The following is an 11006-nucleotide window of genomic DNA, read 5'->3' as shown; positions in this document are numbered from 1 at the left end:
CCTTCCTATGCTCACTGCAGATGGGCCGACTCTGACCTTGCGGCTTTGGCATCGGCCGAGGCTGCATTGGGTGCAAGCAGAAGAGTTAACAAGAATCTTCATGAAACATTTCCTTCACGTTCGGTGCAGGCAATCGCGCAGATTAGGCGTGATGACAGATTCGCGATGTCCTCTAGTTGGCTATGGAGGCCAGACTGATTCCACCGTCACTGCCGCCCTTGGTGCAAGCAAGTCCCTCTCCTCAGCCATTACAACTTGATATCAGAGAAGTGGAAGGAGAGCTTCTAGATGCCGGTTACACGAATCCCGGTATGGCCTCTGCAATATGCACTGGGCCGCTATCAATGCAAGATACTAATGCGTTACTTGACTTTTATGGTGTGCGGAGAAGGCCGCCAAGGACAAAAGAGCCCCGAGACATTCCCCAGGTGGAGTCCTATAACCGCAAACAGCGCAGGAAGAAAAGATATCTCGAATATCAAAGACTCTACACGTTGGGCCCTGCTGCTTTGGGAGATGCGCTTTTGTTGGGAGGGGAGTCGCCGGGCTGCCCTCTACCGGATCTGCATGGCCTTTAGGATGACATTTTTGGAGGGGATTCTTCCCCTGTAGAGCGCCCGGTTCACTCTGACTTCCAGTTGGAGGTTTCTGAAGATCTCTTCATGGCGGACGAGGTCTCGGCTGCTATGAAGAAACTCCAGGCAAAGTCAGCGGCAGGCCCAGATGGCCTTACAGTGCCTGAGCTCCGTAAGCTTCTTGCTAGTGTCCTTGCACTGATTCTCAACAATTGGTTTGCCTTTTCTACCGTACCATTGGAGATGCGAATCGCAAGGACGGTTTTCATTCCAAAGTGTGCCAATCCTAGCGGCCTAGGTGATTTCAGGCCTATTACGGTCTCGCATATACTATATAGGCTTTTTACAAAAGTCTTGCTGCAACGGCTTGCAGCAAACAACAAGTTCCATCGCTTCCAGGCTGGCTTTGCAGACGGGAACAGCACTTCGTCTAACCTGCTGCTCCTCCAGGCCATCATGCGCGCCTTCAAAAAGAAGCGGCACCCATTGTTTGCAGCCAGCCTGGATGTGCGAAAAGCTTTGGACTGTTTCTCACCTCGCTCTGTTTTCTGCCTTGTAGGAATGGGGGGTGCCTACCAGATACATAGAGGTTCTCAGGGAAATGTACCGCCACTCTACAACTACGTTCTGGTCAAACGGGATGACTGATGACGTCAGGGTTTCTGTGAGGAGAGGGATCAAGCAGAGCGACCATTTGTCACCCTTCCTTTTTAAATGCGTGATGGATCCCCTTCTCCAGGGGCTCAATGGCTCTACTCTTGGCCTCTCCATCGGCAGCTCATATTTGTCATGCCTCGGGTTTGCGGACGACCTACTCCTAGTGTGACACTTTGGAGGGGATCAAGGCCTTACTTCACCAGACCGAGGACTTTCAAAAACATTGGGTTAGCCTTGAATCCGCAGAAGACCCAGTACTTTGGTTGGAGGATTGATCATTCAATGAAATCGAAATTCAACTATGAACTGCCTCCCTTCACCATGGCCGGTAGCCTCGTTTTTCTAATCAGGTGTAGTGGACCCATTCGGTACCTTGGCTTAGATCTTATTGTCAACAAGGTCCCCAAGGTGGCCGGTGAGAAAATGGTGAAGTTGATGGAGCTAATTGCTGGTGCTGCACTGAAGCCATTCCAGAAACAGCACTGCATGCGACAACTGATCATGCCGGCCTTTCTTTAAACAGCCTCAAATTCTTTGGAAGTGGAATCGGAAGCCGGTAAATTGGACCGCCGCCTCGCACAGGCTGTCAAGAAGGCTTTGTATCTACCCCATAGCTTTCCCAACACCCATCTGTGGATGCCATCGCGCTGCGGTGGCCTTGTCCTGATCCAGCTAAGACGTGTGGCGCAGGCTGTCCTGCTGAAGGCCCTCGTCAGGCTATTGAGGCTCGGTGAAGCCGCAGTCGATGAGCTATTTGATCTAGTTCTCAACAAGAATTACAGACGCATCTCGGAGGCTTTCTAGGCACTACTGCGCAGCAAGACATCGCACGTGCAATAAAGAAAGACTCCTTGCAGTAGGGGAAGAGGCTGTAGGGAGGCTACAATAACAAGGATCTCTTCGCTCCCAAAACGCAGTTCACAGCTAATGCGTGGCTTTCCCATGAATCCAAACTCCTACGCGACGGGGATCGGATCAAGGCCCTCCACCTACGCTCGAATCTCTATCCAACAAGGACTCTACACAACCGCCATTCAACTGATCCTACAGATCGTATCTGCAGGCGCTGTAAAAGAGCCCCTGAAACTGTTTATCGCATCCTCCAGGAGTGCAGGATAATAGACCAACCGAGGACAACCCGATATAACTACCTGGCTCAGCAAGTTGAGCGGATGGTACGCGAGAAAAAGCGCAATGCAATCATTGCAAGAGAGAAACCATATCCTGCACCCACTGGTGCCCGGCTAAGGCCGGACATGATTGTCCAGGATGGAAATGAGGTCCTCATTGTAGACTTTGCTGTGACATAGGATACGAATGTAGCAATCCTTAAGAGCACGTGCGAACACAAGAGGCAAAAGTACGAATGCTTGAAGGGTCACTTTTCGGGGAAGACCATCTCCGTTTGGGGGATGGCATTCGGAGCCCGCTCCATATTGTGCAACACCACCATAGCTGCCAGACAAGCGCTGGGCCTTACGAGAATTGACCTTGGTTGGCTCTCTGCTAAGGCACTGCTGGGCAGCATTATTGTGCTCAGCAGATTCCGCAGCTTAGTTGTTTAGCGATGTTTTTTATTTTGCTGCTTGGTCAGCCATTTTAACCTTAGCGTTTTGTGTTTGTGTTCAGTTATCTTTACTTGCTTTCGTTCTTTAACTCCCCTCCCCTCTTTAACTCCCCTTTAACTCCCTTCTTTAACTCCCCTCCCCTCTTTTACCGGCTTTTCCGGCGTGTTGCGTAGCGTTTTACCCATTGCCCCCCGAGACTTACCACTATTTGCCTGTACATCGACAAAATTACTTTTTTTTCTTTCCAACGCTGCGGCACACCCTAGCGGGGGCTTGCAGTGCTGTCAAGTGGGCTCAATGACCAGTTATAGCGAAGCTCTACTTCGCCCACTTGGCCATGCAAACCCTATTTCTTTAGGCACATTCTCGGGGGGCTACCTTACCCTTACCAATTCAGGGACATTTTAGTTACTAGTCAAATGCCTCGTCATCTAATTAGTGACGCGCATGAATGGATTAACGAGATTCCCACTGTCCCTATCTACTATCTAGCAAAACCACAGCCAAGGAAACGGGCTTGGTAAAATCAGCGGGGAAAGAAGACTCTGTAGAGCTTGACTCTAGTCTGACTAGAGTGGGAGAATAATAGAGTCGAATGATGAGCTAGTTGGTCACACATCAGGAGCAGGTTGGTGTTACCTGCTCTGCTGCCTTCTTCCAAGAGATATGTGAGAGGTCGCGGGATACGGCCTCATTTCGGCGGGGTCCTCGTGGCCGTCAGTGAAATACCACTACTCTCATCGTTTTTTTACTTACTCGGTGGAGCGGAAAGCGGACCAATGTGTTGTCCACGCTTCTAGCGCCAAGTGCGGGTTCCCGTGATCCCTTCGGGGCGTTGCGGAAGGCCTGCACGATCTGTTCCAAGTACAGTGTCAGGCGGGAAGTTTGACTGGGGCGGTACATCTGTCAAACGGTAACGCAGGTGTCCTAAGGCGAGCTCAGCGAGGACAGAAACCTCGCGTAGAGCAAAAGGGCAAATGCTTGCTTGATCTTGAATTTCAGTATGATTCGAGACCGCGAAAGCGGGGCCCCTCGATCCTTTTGGCTTTAAGAGTTTTAAGCAAGAGGTGTCAGAAAAGTTACCACAGGGATAACGGCTTGTGGCGGCCAAGCGTTCATGGCGACGTCGCTTTTTGATCCTTCGATGTCGGCTCTTCCTATCATTGCGAAGCAGAATTCGCCAAGCGTTAGATTGTTCACCCACTAATAGGGAACGTGAGCTGGGATTAGACCGTCGTGAGACAGGTTAGTTTTACCCTACTGATGATTGGTCGTTGCGATAGTAATTCTGCTCAGTACGAGAGGAACCGCAGACTCGGACACCTGGTTCACGTGCTTGGTCGAGAAACCAGTGGTGCGAAGCTACCATCCGTAGGATTACGACTGAACGCCTCTAAGTCAGAATCCCGTCTAAGCATGGCAACGATATCGTATGTGCTTGCGGCGAAAGCGGGTGAGATTAGCGCCAGGTCGAGCTCGACGGGCAGTCGCGCTTGCCGGCTCGATGAAGCCAAACGTACCCAGAGAGCGTTACACCGGAGGCCGAGTTTTGGGAAGGCCACTGGTCACTCTCCGGGGCTCCGGCTGGCCTGAATCGGTGCAGCGTCAAATCGTCTGAAGACGACTTAAGTACCTGACGTGGTGCTGCAAGTCCCAGAATCTTTTTCTCTCTTTCTCCTTTCACTCCGACCTTCCTCCCTTCCCATACAGCGTGGTGCATGTGTCCACAGGACTGCGCCTTTCCTTTCCTGTAAATCAATTATTATTATTATGGCGAAAGGGAGAGGCGTACGCGTGCTGCTCGTACGCCTCTCCTTCGCTTCGAGCTGCTCGATCGCTTCGATCGCTTCGAGCTGCTCGAAGCGATAGGACGTGTTTTTCGGAGCTCCGCCAGCTCGAACGCTTGCACGCGGCCCGCATTGCCCGGCGCTGGCCTCCAGCGCCTAAGATTTTTTTTTACCCTGCCTTTACCTGGACATTTTTCAGCTGCTACTGATTCCCGGCTCCGGTGGCGGTTCCCGCTGGCGGCCTCCTGGGCCTGCTAGCGGTTTTCGAGCCGCTTTTTCGGCCGCTGCTCTTTGACATCGAGACATCATCCCGCTGGGCCTCGGTAAGCCTAGCGGGGCTTGCAAGGCCTGGCCTTATCCCGCTGGTGGCAGGGCGCGCGGTCCCCCGCGGCCGCACCCATGCCTCCAAAACGACCGCCGCCGTCCGGCTCTCCCGCGGGTTCGAGCTCGGACTTGGCGACTACGACGCACCCCGTATCGCCCGCGTCTTCGACCTCTTCGGAGACGCAGTTTCGAATTGCGCCGCAGACCGCGGGCGAGTCCCCGTTCTCGGACACGGGGGACAACATCATCGCCGCGGTCCAGGATCAACCTCCTACCTCTGCGACACCGCCGCGGGTCGACACTGCCACCGCCGACCCGCAGTCCGGTGAGCGACCTCATCGCGAGCCGTCTCCGCGGGGCGAATCGCGGAACGAGCCGCGCGCTGAGGAACCGGCTCAACCGGAACTACCGACGTTCCACTGTGCGAGGGCGGACGGGGCGCCGCTCGCGGAGCGCCTCGACATGGGGTTTTCGGCAATGCCCGACTTCGCGGAGGTGACGAGGGTACAGGATGACCTCGTCAGGCTCATTAATGCTCCTGAGAGCAAAATGAGCCTCCAGCTCCGCACCTCAGTTGCGGGCCTCTTCGGCGTACTCGTCGCACGCTGTGCGGAGTACAAGTCCTTGGCGTCCGATGCCCGGGGGCGCGCCGCCGTCCTCCGCGAGATGTGGGCGTCCGAGAGGAAGGAGTCCTCGGAGGCTCGCGCGCGGGCGGCGTCGGCAGAGGAAAAACTGCGGGCACTATCTGCGAGTTCTGCGCAACCATCATTTGCCGAGGTCCTGCGCGCCTCACCAACCAGCCCGGAACGATCAGCTCAAGCATCCGCCGTTCACGTACCACCGGTTGCACGGCAAGTTAATCACCACGTTGCGTTTTTAACTGCAACATCCCCAAACACGACAACCGTCGCGCAGGTCATTCAAACGCTCAAGGCAAATATCGTTCCCGAAGACGAGGGCATAGGCCCCGTAACAATTAGGAAAACTGTAAATGGTGTCACCGTCTTGGCACGCGACCGCACTACGGTTGAGAACCTTAAAACTGCGGTTCAAAGAAATCCAGTAACAAACAACGTTATGACAATAAGAGTGGCCGAACGGCGCCGGCCGCACATCCGGATCTGGGGAGCTGATCCCGATGTAGCGGACGATGCCGTCGTCAACAACATAATTTCGAAAAATATAGACTTAAACTTAAATCCCGAATCCACCGAGCGGCGATATACGTTTAGATCGCGCGACGGCTCCAAAACACACGTTTTGGCCGTTGCACCAGACGCCTTTAAAAGAATCATAGAGAAAGGCCGAATTAACATCGGATGGTCTTCGTCGCAGGTCTGCGAAGACCTACATGTGCCCATGTGCACGTTCTGTGCGGCGTATGGGCATTCGCGGAGAAATTGCCGAGCTGCTGCGGACGCAAGCAGAGCTACCTGCACTCGCTGTGCGGGAGCTCACATTGTTGCCGACTGCACAGTCTCGGACGGCGACGCCTCCGTCGCGTGCGCGATATGTCGTCGCGCCGGACGAGAGGGTCCGCCGCATAGGGCTGGATCTCGCGAATGCCCCATACTAGCTGCGAGAATGGCTAGAATGCGAGAACGAACCGACTATGGCCCACCTCCTTAGGAGCAGTGCACATGGGACGGGGGGGCGAGGGACCGTGCATATTCTTTTCACAATTAGCAGCACCTGGCGCAGCGCAAGGCGGTGCGCGCGCCAGCTCCACATTTTGTCAAAGCCTCTTCCTCTTCTTCAGAACGAATTTTCTAAAGCGTGCCGTATTTCTATTCCTTTTCTTCTTTCACCTCTACCGTTAAAAACACAAAAAGGCGCTCACATTAATTTTTCTTTTTCAATGTTTCACACAAACCTATTTATTCTATTTCATTTCTCTTCAGCCTTAATTTTCCGTACTAATCAGGTCGTGAGCGTTCGATTTCAAACTTTCCTGCTTTTGTTTATTCTACAGCATTCCGCACGCTCCACACCAGGTTTTTGCTTCGCACGGTTCCCTCGCTCCTCAGTCAAGAGATACGCGCCGCTCGGTGCGTTTGCTACCATATTTTTCAACCACGCACAGCGATGGCGCCTTGCAAAAAATAACTAAAATATTTTTAACCCGTTCCAAAATTACATTCCTGGCCACATTCTATATTCGTTCAATTATTTTTCCTCGCTACACCTATCTTAAAAACTGTCATTTTTCCCCAAATTTCTCAATCGCAAAGACGCTAATTGTAAACAAACCTCAGAGTATGTGTGGTCAGGTATCATCTCTGAGACGTGTATCTGTGTTTTCCAATTTATTTCATTCCCCCTTCACTCCTTTTTCTTTTTTCCTCATTATTATTAATTCCCACCCTTATTTTCTCTCCTCCAGAACACAGATGCGCGTCTTAGGTATCGCAATGAGTCGTTTCCCCTCGTGTTCTTACCCATTAGCACCTGATCGGACTGTTTCCAAATTGCAAAATCGTAACATGTTTTCCAAATTCCTATTCGGCCTCTCACTTCTAGCATGACATCCCAAATTTCCTTTTCAATTATACAGGCAAATTTAGATCACTGCAAAAACGCCACTCCAACATTATTAGATCGAATCCGAGAGGCTAATTTCGATTTCGCACTCCTCTCGGATCCCTACACGAGGGGAAACGACATTCCGGGCATCCCTGAAAATTATTTGGTTTTCAAGGCGCCATCAGCACCTAGGACAGCCATCGTCGTTGCCACAAATCGTTTCGACATCTTCCCATCGTTCATCTCTTCTCGCGTAACATCGATCACTTGCTCGTCAACAACGGCATCATTTACACTCATATCAGCATACGCTCCACCGCACACTCCAATGACACCTACCCTGAACGACATACGACAATCACTCATCACAACGTAGGGAACACCTGCGGTGGTCGCTGGCGATTTCAACGCCAAGCACACCGCATGGGGTCCGGAACTCTGCGATGCGAGGGGCGGAGAATTCCTAAGCTTTGCAATGAGTTCCGGACTAATAATATTAAACGATCCGTCTTCCCCTCCAACTTATACAACACCCTACACAGACAGCTGGATAGATATTTCACTAGCTACACCCATATTGGTTAGGGCAGTTTACACATGGACAGTCACAGATACCAGAACATTTTCGGAATAAACACATTGAAATCCGATTCGGCCATTCACCGCACGTAAAAGAGCGTCGCTTAACATACAGAGACACAACAAGATTAATACATTCACTCTCTTCCACACGATTCATGGATGCCGTTGTAGGGGCAAATTTGGCTTCATCGGCAGCATTAGATTTAATTCTTCAAAAATTTCAATCTTTATTCGATCACTTTAGAAAACGAAATTTATCAACCACCCGTCAGGATTCTCGACATTCAATGGACAATTCGAAGCAGTGGTGGACCAGCGATCTGACCGTCGAGCGCTCCAGGGTGCGCGCCTTGAGAAGGCGCTACCAAAGAACACGTGATATGGAAATGCGAAAATTTTACGGTGACATTTATTACACCGCATTGGCAAACTTTCGTTCAAAAGTATCGGACGCCCGAAATTCGTTCCTCCGCGAATTGGCCAGACGATCCTTACAATCAGGCATATTCGGGCGCCCGTATAAATTAGCTTTCAAAAAATACACAGCACCCATTATTCTTCCTTCGGTGGAGCGGCCTGACGGCACCATGACATCGTCGGTGCTGGAAACAGCACAGACGAATTGTTGGACGGTCAGGTCGCATCGGATTCAAGCGAAAACAACAGCGACGCTCACAGACGGATACGTATCGCTGCGGCATCCCCGTCCCTCGGAGGACCGGACGACGCCCCATTCACGCGCGACGAAGTGGGCATGGCGGTGTCCCGCGTCGTGCCGGGAACGGCGTCGGGTCTGGACGGGATAACGCCGCGTGTGGTACGCGAACTCTGGGAGCGTCACCCGAATTTCTACCTATTTATATTTAACGCGTCCCTCAAGCTTGGCCATTTCCCAGTGGCCTGGCGAAAGGGACGCATAATCTTCTTGCCTAAGCCAGGTCGCCCTCCGGAGATGACCACATCTTATCGGCCAATAGTAATGAATTCAACTTTCGGCAAGGTGTTAGAGCGTCTGTTGTACGGGCGCTTGTACCACTTTCTATCGCGATGCAAATTACTACATTCCAACCAATTCGGTTTTACCAGACAGCGCGGAGCCGTACAGGCTCTACACGCGCTCGTCTCCAAATTACGAGATATAAGGAATAGCGGCCAATACGCACTTCTTATATCCATAGATTTCCGTGGCGCATTTGACAGTGTGTGGCACCCCTTGGTCCTGGCTTCGCTCGGTGACTGGGGGTGTCCGAGGAACCTCTGTGCACTGCTGCGGTCATTTCTATCGGACCGAGAGGTGGTATTCCGCTCAGAGGCGGGAGACGCGGTCGCGCGTCCCACCTTGGGCAGCCCACAGGGTTCCCCACTGTCGCCACTTCTGTGGAATATAGTCGAGCGCGGTCTGCTCGAGTTGCCCATGCCAGAGGGTGTATCGGTGCAGGCATATGCGGATGACGTCGTCATCCTTGTGCCTGCATCCGAAAGAAAGCTGTTGACGCAATTGGCGGAGAATGCTCTCGCCAGAGTTGCGACATGGGCGGAGGAGGCGAGAGTCACCATCTCACGAGAGAAGACAGTGTGCGTCCTTATTGCTCCCCCCAGGGGTGGAATGGGGCGCACACTTCCCACCGTAAGGCTGGACGGCGTAAGATTACAATTCAAGCCGTCCGTAAGAATCATCGGTGTGGTCTTCGATCGAACTCTCTCTTTCATACCTCATGGCGACATGCTCAAAGAGAAGGCCGAGATGCTTGCCGCGCGCCTCAACACTTTCATGCGGCTCAGCGGTACACCGGCACCGGATCAACGAAGAGCACTTTACCGCCAGGTCGTTCTTCCTTCACTCGCATATGCGTCACCCGTTTGGTGGACGGAATCGCCCCATTCGGGACTGCGTGCTCGGCTGCTTTCAGTGCAGCGTGCTCCTTTATTGGCACTAACGGGAGCTTATTCTACAACGAGCACCAGGGCGCTCCAAATTTTGCTGCATGCGCCGCCACTCGCTTTGGATCTAGACAGATTCAACGCAGAGTTCGCGCTATTTACGCAGCGATCTGACGTCACTTTTGGACGAAATACATACCGCGCATCGGAAGTGGCGAGACCTTTCGACGACTCTCTCGAACACCCGGCAGAGGTAGTTTCGTTTGCGTACGTCCGGTTGGACGTGGAGGCGGCGCGGGCGTCGGCGTCGTCGCCCGTTTACCACGTCTATACAGATGGCGCATTTACCTCTGTCTCGGCCGGAGCGGCGTACGTCGTTATGTCACCAGCAGGCCGAATAACATCTGTAGGCCGCTTCAGGGTGGAAGGAGCAACTTGTGCATACGGCGTGGAACAAATAGCGTTTGAGCAATGCCTCCGCTATATACAGGGTCTGCAGGGATCGACACCTGTGTATATTTACACAGATTCTTTGTCGATTCTTGCAGCTCTAGCCGCACCAAAAACATTAAATACCAAAATTTACGAAATCAAGCGTTTGCTTAAATCTATTATCACACGGAGGCCGATCAGACCCTATCACGTTCCTGCACATGCAGGCGTGCTAGGCAACGAGCTCGCGGACATTGTTGCATCGCGAGCTCACAGGTCGAGCCGGACCAGATTGGCATTAGCTTCGAAAACTGTGGTCCGTGCCGAATTCCGCCGGGTCGTTGCAGCGAGATGGGCAACATGGTGGAAGGAAAATAACGAGGGAACCGGAATATTTAATTTCATTCCGGACACGTATAATTTGCCCACCTCGTTTCCTCCTGTGAAGCCAATTATTCATCTCACTACTGGTCATGGCCGATTCCCTCATTACCTTCATCGGTTCGGCCTTTCACCATCGTCGCGGTGCCCTTGCGGTGCCCCAGAGGGCGACGTCATTCATTGTCTCACGTCATGTTCATTAACATCAACACATCGTCAAAACTTAAACCCGCCGGCTCCTCCTAACCATGACGCAAGAGTTTGGCGTAATTGGCTAGATTCCAAAAGAAACTGTG

The 11006-nt window shown here is 52.4% G+C and overlaps 1 pseudogene; it reads left to right on the top strand.

The window, feature by feature from the left end:
- Positions 1-3322: 3322 nt before the first annotated feature.
- Positions 3323-4233, top strand: LOC146204820 (large subunit ribosomal RNA; annotated as a pseudogene; the record flags this gene model as incomplete).
- Positions 4234-11006: the final 6773 nt, after the last annotated feature.

The sequence above is a fragment of the Amblyomma maculatum genome, chromosome 1 (genome assembly GCF_055883805.1).
Source record: "Amblyomma maculatum isolate TAMU_Amacu chromosome 1, ASM5588380v1, whole genome shotgun sequence".
Lineage (NCBI taxonomy): Eukaryota > Metazoa > Arthropoda > Arachnida > Ixodida > Ixodidae > Amblyomma > Amblyomma maculatum.
This window is presented reverse-complemented; position numbering and strand designations above follow the sequence as displayed.